Raw genomic sequence first — 23,337 nt, forward strand, 5'->3', positions numbered from 1 at the left:
TGAGTGCATTTCTTATCAACATTGTTACTCCTTCCCTAATTTTTCTCCTGCTGCCCACCCCTCCCCCGCCCCCCTCCCCCCGTTCATAAGGACTGTTTTCAGCATGCTGGCTTAGGGATCTCGCTGCGGCATTGGCTCCCCCTTGTCTCTTGTCTCACCATTCTGTTGTTCCCTTTCCCTTCCCTAATTCCAATAAATGTATATACAATACCAGTTACCCAAAATCAAATACAGTAACAACAGAAGATATGCCATAAAGGGAAGAACATGCAAAAGAAACAAAAAAAATCACAGAGGACATTAAAAACAACAAAGGAAAACGTCTTGTGTCCACTTAGCATCATCTTATATGGTCATATGTACATAGCTATTGAGCTATTCTACTCATCTGCTAAGATTATCCTAATTAATGCAAATAAGGGAAACTATGGGACCTATGTTTCTTTCGGTCTGGTTTACTCCACTTAATACGATTTTTTTCCAAGTCTTTCCATTTCCTTCCAAATGGAGTGTCATTCTTTCCATTGTATATACATATACATATATATGTACCACATTTTCTTGATCCATTCATCTACTGAGGGGCATCTGGGTTGGTTCAATATCTTAGCTATGGTGAATAATGCTGTGATAAACATAGCTGTGCCGGTAGCTTTAGTATGGCCTTGTTTGTGGTCATTTTAGTAAATACCCAGAAGTGAGATTACTGGGTCATAGGGGAGCTCTATGTGTAATCTTTTGAGGAACCTCCATACTGCTTTCCAGAGTGGTTGAACAAGTTTACACTCCCACCAACTAGACCAATTGGACTTATATTTTTAAACTGATATCTTAAGATCATCTCAGTCGAATCCAGGGGGGCAGGTGGATAGCGAAGTGGGGCCATCACTTCCGTTCTCAGCCATCTCGACTAGGCCCTTGCCTAGAAACACCGGTAGCCATAGAGGAATGCATCCTTCTATATGCATTTGCACATTGTATCTTCTAACTCCAGTCTAATTAATCGACTAAGTACCATCTTTGGCTAATACATTCAAGTCAAGGGTTTTGTGTCCTTGCAGCCTGAGGAGTAGAATGTTAGTTAATGTTAGTTTGTGTTCACCAACTTCCCAACCTGGGCAGGTTCCCAAAAGGCATCCTATTTTGGAAGAGAAGGCCCAAAATGAAGAGACTATCAAAATACAGGAACTCTACTAGTTTATGAACCATTTATAGTCCTGGGATTTCTTAATTCAGAACTTGCACCTGTGAAGTAGGAATTCTCCAAAGCACAGCAAGTGCTTCTGCTTTGTAGTGGCCATTCAGAAAAGGGGCATGGGTTGATATCAGCTTGCCTCAGAGTGAAGAAAGGAACAACACCCTCCCATTCACTCAGAATAACTTAAGAATATTCACCTATTCTGTGTTATTAAGAAGTATTATTCAGAATACTTGTGGAGTACTAATGTTGGGTTTTTGTTTTGCCATACTAAAGTGTAAACTGAGAGTCTTGTGCTTGCTAGGTGCTCTGCCACCTGAGCCATACCCATCCATTTTTTGCTTCAGTTATTTTTCAGATAGGGTCCTAAAGGGTTTTTGTTTGTTTGTTTTTGGTTTGTTGTTGTTGTTTTGTTGTTTTTGGTCTAGGGCTGGTCTCAGACCTTTTTTTTTTTTTTTTGCCAGTCCTGGGGCTTGAACGTAGGGCCTGGCACTGTCCCTGAGCTCCTTTTTCTCAAGGCTAGTGCTCTACTACTTGAGCCACAGCACCACTTCTGGCTTTTTCTGAGTAGTTTATTGGAGGTAAGAGTCTCACGGACTTTCCTGTCCAGGCTGGCTTCAAACCATATTCCTTAGACCTTGCATGAGTAACTAGGATTATAGGCACGAGCCACTGGTACCTGCCTGTTCTCAGACTTCTTACTTCTGCCTTCTGCATAGCTAGGATCACAGATCTCTGCCACCATGCACAGTGTTTTGGTTGAGACTACTTTCTTTTTTTGCTTTAGGATCTTTCTTTTTTTCATTTTTCATTTTTTATCTTTAAGTAGTTGTACAAAGAAGTTCCCATTCTACAAAACAGTCTATGACTACGAAGTGCCTGACAACATTCTCACCCATCGCTCCTAACCCACCCTTTCTCTCACTTTTCTTTTTTTTTTCATTGACATTAGGTGATTACATACATTTCACATATTTCACGGCTAACTTTTTGCCAGACTTTTGTCTTTGAATGTGAGTTGGCCTCCTACTTGCCTCCTCTGAAGGAGCTGGGATTACAAGTATATGCTAGGTTATCAAATTTTTGAAAGAACCCTATTAAACTACATCAAATTCTAAAAACATGTTGAATAAAACTGACCTAAGTTCAGGAATTTACCATATTAATAACAAGTCCATTGTTAGTAACCACAATGCCATAGTTGAACCAAGTGTATGAGACTGAGGTGACCACAACATGAGTTTATTAGCAAACATCAGGGGAGGCAGCTTTGTAAACAAGTCTGAGATCTCAGGATATTGTTGTTGACTGTTTCTAGCCAATGAAAGTAAAGTGTGGCATTTGAAAAGATTAGTCAAAGCCCAGGAGACAGCAGTATGTGGCATGTCAGCACAATTGGACACTAGTATGCAACTTTGGTTATAAACGAAGCAGAGATTCTCCAGTATGCTTGTTCAACAGGATACTGGAGGCCTTGTTGAAACACATGTGTGGGTTCCTTCCTCAAGGATTAAGAAAATTTGGAGTAGATTCTGAGAATTTGCATCTTTAACATGTTCCCAGATTATACTGGTATTACCTGACTAGCACTGCATTTCAAGGTCTACTGCTTGGCAATCATAGAAAAGTTGGTTGGTGGGCAGGTTGGTTGATGGGTGGGTGAGTGGGGAGGAGTGGGGGAGGGTAGGCAGATTGGTTGGTGGGTGGGTGAGTGGGTGGATGGGTTGGTGGTAGAAAGGTTGGTTGGTGGGTGGGTGGGCAGGTGGTTGATTGGCTGGCTAATTGCTTGACATCTCAGCTAACATGACTGAACTGATGTAAATTCATTTCTGTCTGTAAGAATCCCTTTTGTGCACTCAGAAATATGACTGATCATATTAATCAAACACTTAACAGGTTCTTATTTTTGTGCCACTTAGATATGAAATAATAAAACTTTTAGCCTATGTCCATAAAGATCACTGAAGTATCTCAACATATCCATGCAGAAGCTAAGCAGATGAACTTGGGTTAATGTGTAGCTGTGTCCTTCTCATCTATATGAGCTTAGACAACTCACTTAATAGCTCTAAACCTACAAAATGAGGCTAACAATACAAACTCTAATGGATTGTAGTACAAATTATGGATTTAAAGCATCTATTTAATGTACCTAGAAGAGATGGAGTGTAAGAGTATCATGTGTTTCAAAATTCTAATGGCTGCAGAGAACTATAAATATTTCAGATAAGAAGCAATTCCACAGTATGTACTATTATACTATTCTGTGAAATAATGGTGAATTGGAATATGGGGGGTTGACCTAATTTCCTGATTAACAAAGTTTTAATCAGCTTCAACCCTGACTGAATTTCCCATTAACTCTCTGTTTTACAGTGAGAGATACACACCTCCAAAGAACGTCTCACTGATGAGTTGAGTCATATACTGTATAGCCATCACTTACTCTATATTATTTTAATAAGAAAGTCATGGAAAATTCTGGGTGCCAGTGGCTTGCACCTGTAATCCTAGCTACTCAGGAGGCTGAGATCTGAGGATCACGGCTCAAAGCCAGCCTGGGCAGGAAAGATCGTAAGATTCTTATCTCCAATAGACCACCAGAAAACCAGAAGTGGTGCTATAGCTCAAGTGGTAGAGTGCTTGCCTTGAGCTGAAGAGCTGAGGGACAGCGCCCAGGCCCAAAGTTCAAGCCCCATGACCGACAAAAAAAAAAAAGTCATGGAAAATATATTGTATTGACTGTGGAATATGACCTAGATTTAATATATATATATATATATATATATATATACACACACACACACACACACACACACACACACACACACACACACACACACACATAATCCTCATTGCTTATAGTACCTACGTCATCACAATTAAAAAAAAACCTAGAGCACAGCAAGAAAATTTTATTAACCAAGTAAGGTAGTATTCAGGGTTTAGGAAACTGATAATGGGGTGACATTCATAGAATTTATTGGAGGAGTACAAAAAGCCCAGTTCAAGTAGGTCAGAGTGACTGTGGATGGTTACAGTGATGACATAGGAAGTCCTGTTCGGTCGCATACCTTTCCTCCAAATTTCTGATTAATATGCTCCAAGACTGATACTCTTAGATAAACTTTTCCATGCTGGATTTCAGATATGCTGATCTCATCAGAGCTGGGATTATTTGGTCTCCATTATACATGACCTTAAAGTCGAGGCAAGAAACTGCAACTCCTTGTTGGCACTATGAAGGCTACCAAACAAAGAAAGCTGGCCTTCACAAAGGGTTTCTCAGCAGCTGTTCTATTGGTGTTCAGGGCCTGAAAATCCTTTGTGGTGAGGACTATCCTGTGATGGAAGCAGCATCCCTGGCCTCCAACCTCAAGAGGCCAATAACATTGCCCTCCTCAAGATGAGACAATCAAAAGTGTCTCTAGACGCTGCATCATGTCACATAGGGGGCTGCAAACTGACCTTGCCCCCCTCAGGAGAGAACCGCTGCCCTAAAGGCCAGTCTCAGATTAGAATTCCTACAGGATACTTTCTCCCTGCTGTTATAATCCATGTGGAAATGACCAGCAGCTCCCCTGGAAGTCTGGCCCTTTGTCTTCCTGCTAATTCTTTTGATTAGACAAGCAAAGCAGAGGGATTTTTCTTTTCATTCCAACAGAATTTTACGGAGTGGATTGCTTATGTCTCCTTACTTATTTTTAAGGAGATTTTAGAGCTAGTCACTCAGGTTGAGAGTGACAGAATGTGTGTGTGTGTGTGTGTGTGTGTGTGTGTGTGTGTGTGTGTGTGTGCAATCATTTTCACAATGGATTTCTGAGGGCTTCTTGTTTCTGCCAAGGACAGTCTATGCAAACCTCATCCAGCCAGATGTTCCAGGAATACCTGCTGGTTCCTTAAATTCCTTGATTAACTGGAAGCAAAACAAAACACCCCCCCCCCCAAAAAAAAACACCTTACCAAAACCCTTGATATCAATCATTTCACAAAATGCTTTTAATGCTGAGAATGAAAAAAAATTATATATGGGTGGCACAGTTAAGTAACTCAGAGTCTTGATTGTGATTATGAATTTCATTCTATTTTGGTGGCATAAAAAATGAGCTGGTTGTGTATGCCTTGAAAAGCTCTTTGTGCGCACACATATGTGTGTGTATGTGTGTATGCGCGTTCAAACAAGTTCTTGATATGGATTTTTAATGATTTCCACCTTATTCCTTAAACTATAATGTAAAAAAATTAACAAATTCATATTTGTACCTGATATAAGTACTATATGGTAAATCAAAGAAGCATGAGAGAGGAGGCTACCTTTGGGGACTTACTTGCAATCATGCAGGCAGAACACCACCAACGAGGATAGAATGATGAAACCTGCACATAGATACTCAGTGTCTAGGACAGAAGACAGGGATTTGGAGAAAAGTCTTTGGGAATGTCTGGAGTCCAGACAAGACTTCACACAGGACACTAACCTGAACCCATCTACCTGGCCTCATGGAGACCTTTCCCCATAGACACAGCAGACTTTAAAGCAGAGAAATGGCAGGGATGTGTCATTCTTTCTGATGGAAGCATAGAATTCCAATACATACACACACATAAATATATTCATATATATATATATATATATATATATATCTCACATTTTCTTGATCCATTCATCTACTGAGGGGCATCACCATATCTTAGTTATGGTGAATAGTGCTGTAATAAACATGATTGTGTTTGTAGCTTTAGTATGACCTTGTTTGTAATCATTTGGGTAAATGCCCAGAAGTGGGATTGCTGGGTCATAGGGGAGCTCTATGTAGAGTCTTTTGAGGAACCTCCATACTGCTTTCCAGAGTGGTTGAACAAGTTCACACTCCCACCAACAGTGCAGCAGCATTCCCTTTTGACCACATCCCCTCCAGAATCTGTTGTTATTAGAGTTCTTGATTATAGCCAGAGTTCAGCTCATTTATAATCATGACCAAGAGGTGTTTATAATTTCAACATACTGCAAAACAACATATTTTAGAACATAATGCTATGTTGGGGCTAGTATCATGTCCTTGTGATAGTAAAATCTGAAAGGAACCTACAGACTACAGTACTGGCAGACTTCAGGAACTAGCTGGAGTTATTTATTGAGGAATACCATTTTGAAAGCAAATAAGGCATGCTAAAGACATAGTGCTATTTCCTGTGCCTCTAGTGGCAACATGGTTTCTGATTTGGTGGTAAGCTCAGAATTCATTCTACCCTCTATGTTCATCTCAGGTCAACGCAACAGCTACCCCCACCAGGCTCATAATGATGTCACCCACTCTTCTAGCACCTGGAGATGTAGTGGGAAATCACAGCCAAGGCCTCTGTCCTCATGGGCCTTCCTTTTCTGGTGTGAGCAGATTGAAAAACTGAACAGTAAGAATGTGTAGAGTGTGTCCCGGAGTCAAATCCAGCCCACTTCCTGTGTTCTTATGGACCAAGAGAAAACAATGGGTTTTTTTTACAATTTTATCTTCCAAAAAAAAAAAAAAAAGAACGATTCCTCTTTGGGAGGGAAGGCGCGGCTCTGGGTTTGTACTCAGCCTTGCACACTTGCTTGGCAAACGATCTCTCACTTGAACCTAATACCTATCCCTCTCTGCTTTAGTTTATTTCTCAGGTAGGGTTTCGTACTTTTGCCTAGATTGGCCTGATTGTGATTCTCCTCAGTAGTTGAGATTACAGGTATATATCATTAGGCACAGCTTGATTTTTTTAAAGACAGGGCCTTTGAGGCCCAGGCTGGCCTCAAACCTCAAACCTCTGCCTCCCAACTGGGTTTATAACACCCCTGGCCCAAGAATTCCTTTCTTTTCATTACCAGGCCTATATTGCACACAATTATACTCAACCATCCTGTCTTATTTTGAATTCTCTCAAAGAAGTCAACAAATGGGGATTTGTTTCCTCTGCTGCTGTGCACATACCTACAGAATATCATCTGTTTTGCCTGTTGGCCTAATGTATGTCGCTTTACAGGAAAAGTTTGCCAACCACTGTGTGGAGCTAGACACTGATACAGAGGGAAGGCCTCTTAGAGGAGCTGATGTCATGGCTGAGGCCTGAATGGCTACAGGGAATTGGAGATTTTTTTCATGGGCATCAGCCAAAGCCACGTGACCTCTGGCTTTCCCTCTACTTGTTTAATACCTTTGTTGAGCTATCCTCTCTTCCCGGAACCACTAGAGTTGTCTTCTGCTGTTGACTACACATGGAGCGCTGTTTCTCTGAGATCTCCTTCCTCATTGTTCAGCATGCCTCACTGATCTGCCCTGCCTCATGAGCACGGAGAAGAAACTAGCCTGCAGAAGACACCCTGGCCGCCAGCCACTTTTGTATCCATCACCCCTTTTGGCAATGCTGACAAAAGGCCCATAAAGGTGAGTTGCACAATGAGCTTCTATAATTCTCTGACAAGACTTCCAGGAAGTATGTGGAAGTTTACTGGAGCACAAGGCCAAATACCTCATGACGTTCAAAATACTACTTTTCTAAATACTACTACACAACAGCCCCAACTTGCTCCGAATGATTGTGGCCTTTCAAAATCTATACAAAATAACACGCAGGGAGACAGAGCTATTTTACCAAGCAGACAGATATTCCAAATTACTGGTTCTTAACAAGCATGGTAATACATCAGTCAAAAGCAATAAATTTAAACTTAATGAAATCTCAATTTGCCTACAGTGCATTTCACTTTGACATTTTCTATATTGCCACGGTGCTTTGATAAAGTTTTTTAAAATGCAAAGAAAGTGTCTGTAAGGCTAAAGACCAGACTAGCTACCATTGTGACCAAGGCAACATTACAGTACTTAAGTTCCATCGCTCCATGCCCCGTGGCAGGCAGAGCCCTGGCGCTAACACGGGTTCAGTTTTCATTATCATCGTATGATTATGCATTTTACTGCATTTAACTGATAATACAACTACCAGCTCACCTTAAAAGAATTAGCTTGGAGGTTTCATTGCTTTCCAAATGGAATTCATTTGACAAACAAATGACAATTAGCCTACTCTCCCTGTTCTGCCGTTCTGTGTCAGGATGCTTTTTGATTGAACCTAGACCAATTTACAATTTTTAAATGAGTTTAGACATTTACATTTAAAATGTCTAGAGGAAATTAGCCCTGGGACATCCAACAGCCAAAATGCTTTTTGAAGTTGATTATTATTTGATCTAGTACCCTCTACCTGTACATTTTGTTCTGACTTCAAAGTTTGGGAATGTAAATTCCACCTCACCTCAAAGCACAGGGAGAAACTTAAAAGTGCTTTTGCTCATTATGTTATGCAAAGGAGCCCATATTTTAATATTCGTTTAATATGGTTCGTTAGCTTTAATGACACCAGTGTGACAGTGTCATAGTTTTGGAATCTGAAAGCACCGATTGAAGTTTCTGACTACTGCTTCTCTTTCTCTGCACTGAAGAGAATAGAGCCCTTCGAAGGACAGATCAGCTCCTGGCTGAGTCCATCCACCGGGCTAGACATGACCCTGTCCAGATGAAGCGCTTACCCACCCCAGCAAGGGGTGGCCGGGTCAGAAGATCAGGGGCTCTATGTTGTGGTTACTAGGAGCAGACCCTCCACTCACCAATGCTGACGAAGCTTCTGGCAATTCCACTATAACTCTGTGGTCCTGATAGCCCAGCTATGGAAACGAGTATTGCTCTGAAATTAAGCTACTGGGTTTTCAGCCAAGAGCACATTTTGTTGATTGTTATTATCACTCTGTTGTGGAAATGAGAAACCTCAGCCTTTTGCCCGGGCTACATCGCTCAACTATAAAAATAAAATATAGTGAGGGGAATAGGACACAGAGTGTGCTATAATACAATAACCCAGTTCTGAACACGGATGATCAGTATTATCCACCACATACTCCAAGGAACACTCGAGAAGAAAGGGCAGGTGGCAATGGTCAGCCAGTCGTAATCTGTATGGAGTTATTACAGATTCGCTTTGAGAGCTTGCCAGAAAAAAATTCTAGTTTTGTCTCATACTCAGGACACATACCACATATTTTCAAAACAACTCTGAGTTCAAAAGAGCTCCCCAGAGATAACACTACATAATCTCAGCACAGGGTCCATGGGGATGCTGACTTCAGTGCTCCAGCCTCTCATCAGTGTTCGCGAGAGAGCCACAAGGCAAGAGCAGGAGCCTTCGCATCCCTGCTCTCAGCTTCCTCTCACCAAAGTGTCCTCACAGGACATTTGGTTTTTATTCTAAATGTAATGTCAAGCGCCAACGTTTGGCATGCACCCTAAGTCTGCACTATGCCAGAGACTTGCCTACTCCCTTCCATCCATGAGCTTCTCACTGTTTTGCTTCGGGTGCAAGTAGGAGTTTTTATGCCTGGCAACAAGGATCTTAGGCAGCACCCTCAGCCTGTGGCTTTGAAGTCCTGAATTGTCCTCTAAGAGCCAAGGCAGCGCAGTTGGAGACCGGGAGCTATTTGGTGCCTCTCCTGCCCTCTGCTGGACAAAGGAAAGAACGCGTACAAGGCAGCCCGGGGACACCAGACTGATGGGTTTTACAACTAAGCCACAGGGAAGAATTTCAGTGACTTCAGAATCTCTTTTTCCCTACCAGAGCCTCTTAGAAACGTGCTTTTCTCAATCTATATGTACCAGCTCGCCAGCCTGCTCTGCCCTGCCTCTCTCATCTCCCAGCTTAGAGCATTGAAGCCACACTATTATTATTGTTCCTATTACTGGTATTAACAGGGAAGTCATTTGGCAGAGCAAAAACCTTATAGAATGTTTTAACATCTCTCTCCGACACTTGAGTGCTATACAGGTCCCTGTCCTCATGCCAATCTTCTGTCAACAGAAAACAGAACCCTGTTTTCAGAATATCCTCACAACATTACAAAGTGAAACAGCAAAATGGTCAAGATCATGAAGTCACACTCTACAGTGACCTTGGACAAGCTGAATCACCTCCTGAAACAAGAAATTATAGCATGGCATCAATGGTACACTGGTGAGCAGACTTCCAAGAAGGTATAGCATTACTTGCCTCCTGTGGTTGTAAGAAGTTATCCCGTGTAAACACATCAGTTAAATTATTGCTGTGCACATAGAAAGCACTAGACAAACATTGGGTGGCATCATATGCATAGGGTACTATAACTTAAGAGTTCTAAGTTAAATGTATCTGTAGGGCAGAAAGGAGAACAGATTTACCAGGTCATTCAAAGATGCTAACATCTACTGTAAGGAAGATGAACGTCTAAATTAAGAATGCCCAGAGGAAAAAAGACTAGAACTTTCAGAGAGTAACTTCCTTGCTGCCTTTTCTGACAGCAATATTTTGACATATTCAACCAGAAATATTCATTTAAACATTTTTAAAATAATATTTACGGGAATTGGAGGCATGGCTCAGTTGGTAGAGCATTCGCCAATGAGTGAAAGCATCAGATACTGAGTTCAAGCCCCAGTCTCAGGCCAAAAATAATAATGATCTTTAAGTAGTTGTACCAATGGGTTTAATTCACCATGACAATTTATGAATACAATGCATCTTGATCCAATATTACCCTTCCTATCAGTCTCCCTCATCTCTCCCAACCCCACACATCCTCGCAAGTTATCTGGGCAATATTCTTTAGAAAATTCTTAAGGCTTGCTTTGCAGGGATTGTTGGTCTTTTTTTTTCTTTTGTAGGGCTATAAAGGAAGATCAGTAGTTAAAAGGCTTTTATGTATTAGACCCACGTGAAAGAACAGACTATCCATCAACTTATTCAACAAGTAGTTAATATGCACCTATTACATGCCTACAGACCCAAAGTTAAGTAGGAAGGATGCAGATTCAAATAAGACAGAATCCTTGCAACACAGAGCTTGCAGGCTGACGGGAAACACAGACTGTAAACCTGTTATTGAAGTTGAAGAGTGGGACTACTATTGGAAGGCAGGAAATAAACAAAATCTCACCTGAGTGTCCTAACTTCTAATTTCATGAAAGATTTCTTCTGGGGAGATCTCTGGGCTGAAAAATGTCATATTGACCCTAAAGAATGACAGAAAAGCTGGGTGCTTATAGTCCTAGTTACTCAGGAGGCTGAGATCTGAGGATCAAGGTTTAAAGCTAGCATCGGAAAGAAAGTTCCTGAGACTCTTATCTTCAATTAAAAAGTAAAAAGCCAGAAATGGAACTGTGGCCCAAGTGGTAGAGCACTACTCTTGAGCACAAAAAGCTCAAGGACAGTACCCAGGCTCTAGTGTAAGCCCTGGACCAGCACCAAACATAAATAAATAAAAATAAAAACAAATGATAGAAGAGATAATGAAATCCTCATCATCCAGAATAGGGAAGTCTACATTTAGGAAAAACAATTTGGAAGAGACATATTTGCATGCGTACATGAATGCACACACACACACAACAACAACAACAACATGAGATTTGTAACATCTATTCAGTAATACCCCAGAGTAAAACATCCTTAAGCTCCAGGTTTCATTTATATGAAGCAGAATTGCATTTTCAGTGCTTGCTAAAACTCCCTGCCACTGTGGTGTGGAACATTCTTGAAGGGTTCTCAGAATTAAAGTGGGCCGGTAGGCACGTGCAGGTGCTAACTCAAACACTCCCAAGGGCTGCTGAAGAGTGACTGGGGATATTGCAGATCTCCTAGAAGATATGCTTTCCTCTGCTAAGAAGTGGAGCCTCTGTAGGTATAAGATAGAGATGTATACATTGTACACAGTATATAATGAATCCACTCTCAAATTTTCCAAATAGCTAAAGTGATATGAGGAAAATAATTGCCTAGGGTTCATCGGGCCAAGATAAATTATAACTGCATAAAACTTCAAGCGGAATTATTATTAGAATCGATGGTATATTGGACTATCTTTTTCCTTTAATGAATTCCCATGCAAAGAAACAACTTGATGCTAACATTTTGGGGTCACAGAACAAGACTATGGTGATTGCCAGCTTTTTTTGTAAGTGTGGGTAAAAGCCCTATTTTTAGCAACCTACCTTCTACTCTTGTTGAATTTTCTCACTCTTTCAATTTCCTTTCTTCATAATCATTTTCAGGTCAAAGTTATAAGCACAGAGATAAGTGAAAATAAGTGAGAATCTTATTGTTTAAGGATCTAAATCATTGAATTAAATCATCTAGCTGCTTTTCCAATGGCTCCATCTTTATGTATATGTATATATGTAGACATGTTATATAAATAGTATATATAGATACATATAGAACAGCAGACAAAGACAAAAACAAAATGGTTGACTTGATAATTAGAGTGTAGAGACAAGAAGGAGAAATTTGACTCAAATCCAAAGAAAATACAGACTTGCTCTTTAGGAAAGTTTTTTACACAGCTGAAAAATAGTTAAGCAAGCCTGTTAACCTGCTACTACTGACCGAGACCCAAGGATATGTGTGGTTATCTGACAGCTTTAATTTAATGTCATTTAATGAGGAGAAAAATGTAAGAATTTATTAGGTCAGCACATAACCCATTTTGATGAATGTTTCACTAAATTTCCCCAGAACACTTTTAATTAGAAGAAGAGACTTACTTTGATGTAAAAACATTGTATATGCATATGTAGCACATATATGTGGATTTATATACATGCATGTCCATATTCCTATACATGCATTTGTAAATGCACACACATTCATCTTACTGGAGACCAACTCTCCACACACCTATGGAAAATGGCTCCAGCTCATTTTGGCAGTAGACAAGTTAAACAATACATAAACGTACCTTCTTCACCTGTGAGAGTTACAGTCTAAACGATCTTGGGGTCTAAAATTTCCTCAGTAAAGCCAATTACTAAGGTAACTTGACATTTGCTGTAAAATATAAAACCTCTTTTGAGTATATTAATATTTGGATTGCATTGAATACTCTTTAATGATTCACTGCAGTCAGATAGGGAAACAGCTGGATTTCTTCATCCACAGGCATAAATTACATTTGGTGATGCTGTAGTAGAGATTAGCAGGGCTATGGTTTGGTCAAAGGAATCTTTAAGCATTGATAAAGGCCGTTGCATTCACTTAGAAAGCTCCACAATGAAAGTCACCATTCATGGGTCCGGAGCCTTCTCGAGGCAGTGTGTAAGTGAGACCAGGTGCTCTCCCTTGACAAATGCTTTGTCATGTGAAATACATGAACTCCTTTTCTCCCCAGACTGAGTCGTTTCAGATCATTGTCTCTTCCGTAAGACAGGAAGAGAAGCTAATCTATAAAACAATGAGACTTCACTTTGGGTGCCAAAATCTGCAATTACACTGTTTAGAGGGGCTTCCTGAATAATTCCTGGGATATGGCTTGACATGAATCTGGAGAGTCAGTTCAGAGCTGGGGTGTTGCCAGAAGAAGGCTGAGCGATTTCTTTCTACTAGGCATGTTCAAGGTGAGCTGTGGTCTCTTCCCTAAGCTATGCACTCCACCTGCACGGAGCATTGAGTGCTCCTCTCCTCATGTTGGGTTTCCTCCTCTGAGCTGGATTTCTAGGTTTTGGCAACCAAGTATTATTGTAGAAAGAAGACACTTTCAAGACATTCAAGAATGTAGCGATGGTTTACACATCGACTAATTTTAAATGGCCTTGTTGTAAGAAGAATCACCTTGAATACCATAATGATCTGTCTACTTCTCTTCCTGGCCAGACTGTAAGCCAAAGCACCAGTGAACTCTCGGAACTGCTCTCTTTCTCTCTTTCCCTCTTTTCTTTCCTTCCTTCCTTCCTCCCTCCTCTTCACTTTCCTTCCCTTTCTCTTCCTCCTCCTTTACTTCCTCTTTTTCCTCTTCCCCCTCTCTTCTTCTGCCAGTACTGGTGCTTGAATTCAGAGCTTCTCTTGCTCAGCTTATTCACTCAAGGCTGGTGCTGTACTACTGAAGCCATACCCCCACTCCTGGTACGAGTCAGATGGACTTTTCTGCCTGGGCAGGCTTTGAACAGTGATCCTCAGATCTGAGCCACCAGAAAAGCGAGGATGAGAAGTGTGAGCCTCTGGAACCCAGCTAGATCTTGTCTCTTACTGAAAGTTAGTCTAGGATGGATAATTTTTATAATTTTCCTTAGGAGTGTATTGATAGGCCAATTTTAATATCTCCTCTTGAAGTAAACCAGCATTATGATGATGAATAAATCATCTTAATGAAAACAGTCCACTGATTCAAATGTGTATCTGGTTCGTAACTTCATTCTGCATGGTGAATTATAAGAGATTCTTAAGAGCAAAAGAAGCCAAAATATCAGACAATAAATAACATATGTTCTTCCTGTCCAGTTAGAGAAGCCTGCTGATAAAGTGTAGAGGAAGAAAAGTGGGAGGAGGCTCCTTGCAGAGGGCTGGCTTTGGGCTGGGCTTTGAAGGGTGTTAGGAGTTTGGGTTGGCAGAGAGAATTTGTTAATTTTTATTATCAAAATTTCATTATCGCTGGGCACTGGTGGCTCACGCCTGTAATCCTAGCTACTCAGGAGGCCGAGATCTGAGGATTGTGGTTCAAAGCCTGCCTGGGCAGGAAATAATCTCCACTTAACCACCAGGAAACTGGAAGTGGCTCTGTGGCTCACAGTGGTAGAGCACTGGCCTTGAGTGAAAAAGCTCAGGGACAGTGCCCAAGCCCTGAGTTCAAGCCCTGCAACCAACAACAACAACAAAATTTCATTGTCAAAAATAATAAGAAGCTCATGCCTATAATCTTAGCTATCTGGAAGGCATAGATCTGAGGACCGCAGTTTGAAGCCAGCCTGGGTAGGAAAGCCTGTGAGATTCTTATTTCCAACTAATCACCAAAAGCTGGAAGTGCTGCTGTGGTTCAAGTGGTAGAAAACTAGCCTTGAACAAGAAAAGCTTAGGGATAGTGTCCAGGCTCTAAGTTCAAGTCCCAGAACCAGTACAAAATACAACAACAACAACTACTACTACTACTACTACTACTACTACTACTACCCAAGCAAATGAATGAATCTAACACTGATTTGGCCGTTTAATATTTAAAGCATTTGACCACATATTAGAAACAAGTGTAGTACCAACCAGAGTGTGCCTATCCTGCCATCAGTAACCACAGCCATCACATGACAGAACTGTGAAATTAGCCTAACCAGGGACTATGGGAATTGTTCTTCTGTTCATTTGCTTGTCTACAGTCTGTCTCCCTCTTCTAGAATGTAAATGTGTCTGCAGCAGGTGACAGGATAGCTGGTATGACTGTTTCTCACTTCTTTGTTCAGTTATTGGTTCCCATTGGCCTGGTCTGAGCTCAAAATTTCATAGGCGTTGGAAATTCCAGGGACATTGGAAATGAAATCAGATAGATAGGCTGGGCAGAACAGCAGTGGTCTTCCATTTCTGAGAACAATGGAGAACCAGGGATACAGCAAGAAACTACTAGACCATCAGCATCATTGCCAGCCTTCGTTACCTGCATAACTTCAATGAACTTCTTAGTCAGCACTGGGCATTACAACTTAGTGTTTGACATGAGTTACCTCACTTGGCCTCATATAAGGCCATGACGGGCATCCTGTTATTATCTTCCTTTCACAAATGGGCATTCTGAAGCTTAAAGGTCTCCAGTAACCTGCTCCAGGTCATGTAATGACTAGCCACCACCCTTGTGCCCACATACACACAGATACACTGGTCACGATGGTTTTCCTATTGAAATTACCTAACACTGTAGTGAGGGAAATTACCCATAATTTCAGCATGGTACTACTCATAATTTCCTCATACTTTCTTCCAGGGTGTTACTCACAATTTATGCAATTGTAACATAGCTAGTAAGCAATTTTACAATATACTCTTTTTTTTATTCAGTGCTATCAACTAAAACTTTCCTTGATTGTTCCATAATATTTATAATTGTTATTTATAATGGTTGTTTAGTTCCTCTTCTACCATATCTCTTTTTTCTATTACAAATGATACTTCATTAAACATGCTCCTCCACTTATCATTCTTTACTTCCTAATTATTTTCTTTGCGCTGATTCCCAAGAGCAGTTGTACAGTGTCAGAGTGTGAACATTGTATAGACCTGAACTGTATCACCAAATTGCTTTCCAAGAAGGTTATGTTAGCTTCTAATTCCAACAATTATTATTTCTAATTTAATTTTTTTAAAAAATCTCATGATCCAGCTATTAGTTTTTTACCTAATAGAAACAAATGATGCTTCTAATTTGCATTTTCATTAAACATTTAAAACAGACAGACACACACACACACACACACAAATATATATATATATATATTCCATTTCTAAATTGTCTGGGAAGCTTACCCAATTATTTATTAGAATCTTAATGTTCTCCTTTAAAAATCAATTAAAATCCATACAGACTATAAAGAGAACTATAGTTTGACATTTTGTATACATATATTTTCTAACAAGCTGATAGAATTTATTTTTATTTTCTGTGTGAATTAACTTTCATTTCCTGTGCCCTCACTGAACAGATACTTGGAAGTTTGTTTACAGTGTGTTATTGTATAATTTCTTCAGGAGCTTCAATCTTCAGCAAGTTTTTGTTCTTGCATGTATGACATTCTCTGTTATTTTTGACCAATTTTCATTGATTTGACTTTTTCAGCTTGATCTTTTTTTCATAAGGAGATTGCTTTTGGTATATTGGAAGGAAGGACTGTAGTAATTATCCTCACTGTAGATGTTTATTAATTTTTATTTGCTCATTACTTATGATGCTTTATTATAGATCATGATTTTTCTATTTAATTTATGGGCTCCTCTCCTGTTCCATGGACTCATTTTATTTGGTGGCATTCTAGTCTGTCTTCTTCTTTCATCTGTGTCAGTACTGACATTTGAAGCCAGAGCCTTGTGCTCTCACTTGGCTTTCTTGCTTAGAGTTGCTGCTCTGCCACTTGAGCCATGGCTCCAGCCCTGTTTTTTTGCTAGCTAATTGGAGCTAGAGTCTCACAGAGGTTTCTGCTCAGACTGGCTTCAAACTGAGATCCTCTCATTCCAGCCTCCTAAGTAGAGGATTAGCAGCGTGAGCTCTAATCTCTAAGGAAAATCTGTGAGATCTGCCTTTCTTCCACCAGTGTCTCTGGGCCAGTGCTGTGTTGTGTGGAAAGCTTAACTTGGCGCCAGGGCACAGCATGTGAGCCACAGGAGTGCGGGCAGCCATATTTCCCAGCTCCTCCTGATAACTTCCAAGTGAGGGGGAAACCCCTGCTCCCCAAAACGCCAGCCATAGAATTAATGCTTCCTTTCACATTTCCCATCATTACCAACAACAGTATGAGAGTAGCTGAGTCTCATGATGCACTCTGGAAAGTTCTTCCAGGGAGTAGGTAAATATCTTGCCTGCATTGAAGAGTGACGAAAAGCTTAATTTCAGTCATCTTCCCACAAGAATAGACAGATTTCACCGAGGCCAGCCTAACTTCACAGCTACGTGGCTGCCTGCTCTTAAGTGAAAACAGACCCATGGAACAGTCAGGAAGGCAGAGGTGGTTCTCTAAATACCTAAGAGTGTGTGGAGGCCCTGGCCGACAGAAAGAACCTCCACGGAGTCCCCCAAAAGCACGTGATGACACACTGCAGCAGAGAGGAAGGCTTTCCACATTGCAAGTAGCAATATCAATAACTTAGAAACATAGCTAGTAATGCATAAAGGCAATCTGTCAGGTCTGTTTTGAGGTAACTGGCAGGAAATGGCCCAAAGACGTTGTCCTCTAGTGGAGCTGGGGAATTCCATGTCTGCCATTCTTGCTTGACTCTGAATTCAACAACCATAAATTCTAAAGCTATGACCTCCAACTCTTGCTCAGCAATCTACTTTTCTGTGATAGCCTTGAAAAAAGCCACCTAATCCACTCACTTCCTCCATTTAAAAAAAAAGTGGGGGTGGAGGGTGGCTGGGAAGGTGGCTCAGTGGTAGAGCGCTCACCTTGCATGCATGAGGCCCTGGGTTCCATTCCCCAGCACCACATAAGCAGAAAAAGCCAGAAGAGGTGCTGTGGCTCAAGTGGTAGAGCGCTAGCCTTGGGCCGAAGAGCTGAGGGACCGTGCTCAGACCTAGACTTCAGACCCCATGACCAACAAAAAATGTTTAAAAATAAAAATAAATAAAAATACAAGGGGGGGTTGCTTTCAAAGAAAAAGCATGTCAGTGTCTCACTCCATAAATGTTTTTAAGGATCTTCACTATTCCGCTGAGGTGGACACAGGCAGGTAGGAAGAACCCTACGGCTGTCCCCTGGGAATCTCCCAAGTAAGGTGCCACATTGACACTGTGAGCCAATAAGGCAGACAGCAAATCCTTGGGAACACATAAACAACCACACAAAAGGAAAAGGCTAGATTTAGATGGCAGACAAGAAGAAAAACAACCCTGCCAGAGAAGCGACTTGTACCCTGGAAATGCAGAGGGGCCAGGACTCTGAATCTACCTGTGACTCACTGATGTAAGAGCACTGCAATGTAACCATCCCACAACGCCAGGCACCATGGATGACTCATTCTTACCCTGAAGCCCCTGACACATAGAAGGTGTGTCCAATAGATGAAAAGATGGGCAACATTTTGTCAGTGAAGTAGAATTAAAGTTACTGTGTCTACTGAGAGAGGAAAGAGCGGCTTCCTGCCCCTTTGCCAGCGGGCACTGGCGATGCCCACAGGGTTTGGTAGATGTGTGGGGAAAGAGTTCCTGGTGGAAGAATCCTTAGGATAGGGCTAAAGTTTGAAGATAGAAGTGGCCAGGCATCAAAACTCTAAAGGATCTGAGCTGAAGTGGGAATAAAACACAGTAAACGTTGGTGGAGACAGAAGAACAAAATGAACAGATGACCTGGACCAGCTGTATGTGAACTACAGAGGGTTTTATGTGTGCTTATTGTGCACATTCTTTGGGTTGAATACAGAGTATTTATGTTTGGGACAGTACTAGGATTTGAACTCAGGACCTCATACTTGCTAGGCAGGTGCTCTACCAGTTAGGCCATATTCACAGCCCGCCCCCCTTTTTATTTCTGCTTTAGTAATTTAATTATTTTTTTATGTATGGACTCATATGTTTGCTCACTGCTAACACTGGACTATGATCCTCCTATTTCTCCCACAACTGGCCAAAATTCTTAGTAGTAAACTTATTTTTGTTGTTGTTGCCATTCTAGGGTCCTTGCTTGCTAGGCGAGTGCTCTGCTTCTTGAGCTATGCCTCTAGTTCTGATAACAGTGTCTCAAGGTAGAGTTACCAAATAAAATCATTCCAGCGTCTCCAGGAAAACACCAAATGGTGGATGACTCTGGTGCAGTGGGAAGACTGAGAGGCCCCAGGGCCCTGGTTTGGGGGCCCATGGCGGCTTCCAAGGAGGATCCCCAGCAGCCTCTGAGATGTGGCGGCTGGGCCCACAGCGGTAAGACCGAAGGAAGGCAAGGAACAGATCCCCGGCCCCCTACTAGGCCGCCCAGTTAAGGACATGAAGATCAAGTCTTGGGAGGAGATCTATCATTCCTCCCTGCTCATCAAGGAGTCTGAGACTATTGACTTCTTCCAGGGGTCACTCAAGGATGAGGTGTTGAAGATTATGCCCAGAAGCAGACCAAGCTGAGCTGGCCGGCGCACCGGCTTCAAGGCATTTGAAAATGTAGCCATTGGCTACCACCATGGCCATGTCAGTCTGCATGTTAAGTGCTCCCAGGGGGTTGTCACTGCCATGCCAGAGGCCACCATCTTGGCCAAACTCTCTGTTATCCCTGTGCGGAGAGGCTACTGGGGGAACAAGACTGGCAAGCCCCACCCTGTCCCCTGCTTGGTGACAGGCCGCTGCGGTTCTGCGCTGGTGGCCTCGTCCTCGTCCCCAGAAGCACTGGGATCGTGTCAGCTCCTGTCCCCAAGAAGCTGGGGCTGGTGGCTGGTATGGATGTCTGCTACACCTCAGCCAGGAGCTGTGCTGCCACCTAGGCCAACTTCACCAAGACCACCTTTGATGCCATCTCTAAGACCTACAGTCACCTGACCCCTGATCTCTGGAAGGAGACTGTGTGCACCAAATCTCCTTTTCAGGAATTCACTGACCATCTTATGAAAACCCGCACCGGAGTCTCCATGCAGAGGACCCAGGCTCCAGCTGTGGCTACAACGTAAGATTTTTAGACAAGAATAATAAAGTGAATCGAGCCGGAAAAAAAATAATTCCCGATTTTTGGTGAGACATACTTACACTGAAATAAGTATGCACATACATACATAGTATTGTTTTCTATTTGAAATTCAACTTACTTGGTTTGCGAAACCTGGCAGCCATATCTTAATGGCACAGCAGAATGAAAATAAGTGTGAGCCCAACTGTACAGTATAAATGGAATTAGAGAATAGAATCATAGAGCATTTGACTCCATAAGGTGTCACTCCTGGGCCATTTAATCCAAACACACGGTTATTTGGTGGTCAGGAAGTTGCTCAAAGACAAGAGGATGGTAATCAGGTGACAGCAGACATTAGGTTCCCCCTTCCTGAGCACGTGCCACATGTGGCTTCTGTCCAGGAGCCGATCACAAGCCCCCTTAGCAGACCCTACCCTCTCAAGACTTGGCAGTAAACAAAACCTTCCCTTTGTCTTTCCTGTATGAAACACAGAACTGAATGGATTTTCCACATGGCAGGTAATGGATCTCCTTAGGGGGCATTTTGCTAGTAAATCTCTACTTAAAACATCTTAATTAAATGCTTGTTTTTATTATATAACAAGAAAATTGGAGGTAGGAAACTGTGGTCACTGGTTTAACTTCTCAGAGATGCCAATATCGCATGCCTGAAATGCTCAGTTCTACCTCATGGCCACAAGATGGCTGCTAGATCATGAATCATCACCTTCCTGTCCAAGAAAGAAGAGGGGAGGGTCAGTCTGCAGCATCTGACCCTTTTCTTTCCCTCAAGAAACAAATGGCTTCCTGGACTCTCTGGACCTCCATGGACTTTTTATTTCTTTCTTCCTTTTGGATGCCTGTACTGAGACTTGAACTCAGGGCCTAGGCATTGCGCCTTCCTTGGCTTTTTTGCTCAAGGCTGACACTCTACCACTTGAGCCACACTTCCAATTCCAGCTTTTTGCTGGTTAGTTGGAGATAAGCTTCTCATGATCTTTCCTGCCAAAACTGGCTTCAAACTATGATCCTCAGACCTCAACCTCCTGAGTCGCTAGGATTATAGGCATAACTTTTAATGGTGATTCTTAAGAGATTTTGGAGCCTCTAAAGAGGGAAGAAAGAGGAGATAGAAATGGCCTTAGGTGACTCAAGAACATTTGGAAGAAACTATATCCTGGTATCAGGAAGCAAACAGGAGCTCAGGTACTGACAAGAACTCTGGCTCTGGGACACGGCACACACTGGTTCAAATATAGGCTGGACTCCTACTCTTCATGTGCCCTTGAGCAAGGCACCCAACCTTTCTGAACAGTTATTTGCTAATCTGAAAAAAATGATGGTGTTGTATGAATGGAGGGTGGGGTCAGATACACGCGTCGTGCTATCGTTTCTATGTGGCCTGTTCCCTAGAGTCAGGGGGAAGTGTGATCTCCATCCTATGGCATTTCGAGGGCATTAACTTAATCCAACTTAGACACCCCTTCTCCCCCTCCCCCGGCCTGTGGTTGAATCCTAGCGGCTTTCGAAGGAGGAAAGAGAAGAGAAGGCAGATGTGCTCCCTACCTCTCAACACCTCAATAACTCTCCAGCAAGAAAGCCATCACCAGGTGTGGTCCTCCCAACTTTCACCTCTAAAACCATGAGCCAAAGTAAACCTTCTTTCTTCATAACTTACCCAGCTTGTGGTATCACGTTATCGGCAACATGGGAGCAGTTGGGAAACAAAGAGAAGCGATTCATATTTACAAACATAGGTTAAATAGACATAATGTTTTCCTACTTAAATGTGTCAACTCTTAGGTGTAGATTTTCCAAAACTAAGTTCCAAATTAGGTACATTTTCACTGTATATGAGACCTACAGTTTAACACAACCCTGAGAGAATCATTATAATGGTGACTTTCTTTGCCTGGATCAACCATATCCATAATAGGAAACAAAAAGTATTATTGGGAAATAGTTCTACAGCACAGTGGGGCTCTGCTCCCCTTCTAGAATTGCCATCTCTAGATGTTTAGTGCTGGATGAAACAAGTAAGTGGCATTTTGAAGCCTGTCTAATTTTCAAACCTGTTTTATATTCAGATCCTCATTGGAAGAATACCATAGATTGTAAGGTAATCTATATAATTTTGAGAGCCAGACTCAACCCACTGTCATGACCACCTACAAAATGATCCTTGACGGCTGTCTACATTTACTCAACTTGAAAATTGGAGCCCCTGATAAGGAGGGAAGAAAACCATATTATGTCATGGCAGTATTTAGATATTAAGAGTCTAAATATGAGCTACAGAAGTGAGGGGAGGGAAGCTATTACAAATTCACCAGATGTTTAAAATTTACCAGGATGAACACACATGCCAGAACTTGAGAAAATGATAGAAGCAACAGTATTAGAATTCTTCATTATTTGTTTAAAAAAATCCACAAACCAACCAATTTAACACACACGATACAAATAGCAATGACTTGTCCAAGGAAATATTGAAATCCATTAGAACTGCACGTGCATCATCTGATTCAACAAGTCAGTATATTTTTTTCCTCAAAAACATAATATCTTTCCTGCATTGTGTGAGATGAAGGTTAGATTACATTTCTTGCCTGTGCAATAATTCCCACATCATAAATTCTGATGAAATTATATCACTATATATAAAGCAAATGGATGTCTGACCCACCATCATTTTCTGGTTCTCAGAGAGAGAGAGACAGGCTGCCACACAGGCAAATCCCCAGCTGCTTGGAGCGATGCTCTGACAGCCTGCCTTTTGCCTGAGAACCGTGATTAACTATCTTGACCAAGGAGCGGCTGTTAGAGTTTGTGGTTTCTGCTCTGAATATTAAACTTGGGCATACAAGAGTCCTTATTGTGGGGAGCACTTGGAAAATGGTAATACAAAATTGCTTTATATTTGCAGGATTTGATTGCTTTAGATGCTGGAGCCCTAGCTTGTGGACCTCTCTTGCTGCTTGT

At 41.7% G+C, this 23,337-nt stretch overlaps 1 pseudogene; it reads left to right on the plus strand.

Annotated features, from left to right (window-relative positions):
• The first annotated feature begins 19,501 nt into the window (after positions 1-19,501).
• On the plus strand, positions 19,502-20,391 carry LOC122126866 (annotated as a pseudogene).
• The last annotated feature ends 2,946 nt before the right edge of the window (positions 20,392-23,337 follow it).

The sequence above is a fragment of the Dipodomys spectabilis genome, unplaced genomic scaffold, assembly GCF_019054845.1.
Source record: "Dipodomys spectabilis isolate Male_0828 unplaced genomic scaffold, ASM1905484v1 ptg000289l, whole genome shotgun sequence".
NCBI classification, from domain to species: domain Eukaryota; kingdom Metazoa; phylum Chordata; class Mammalia; order Rodentia; family Heteromyidae; genus Dipodomys; species Dipodomys spectabilis.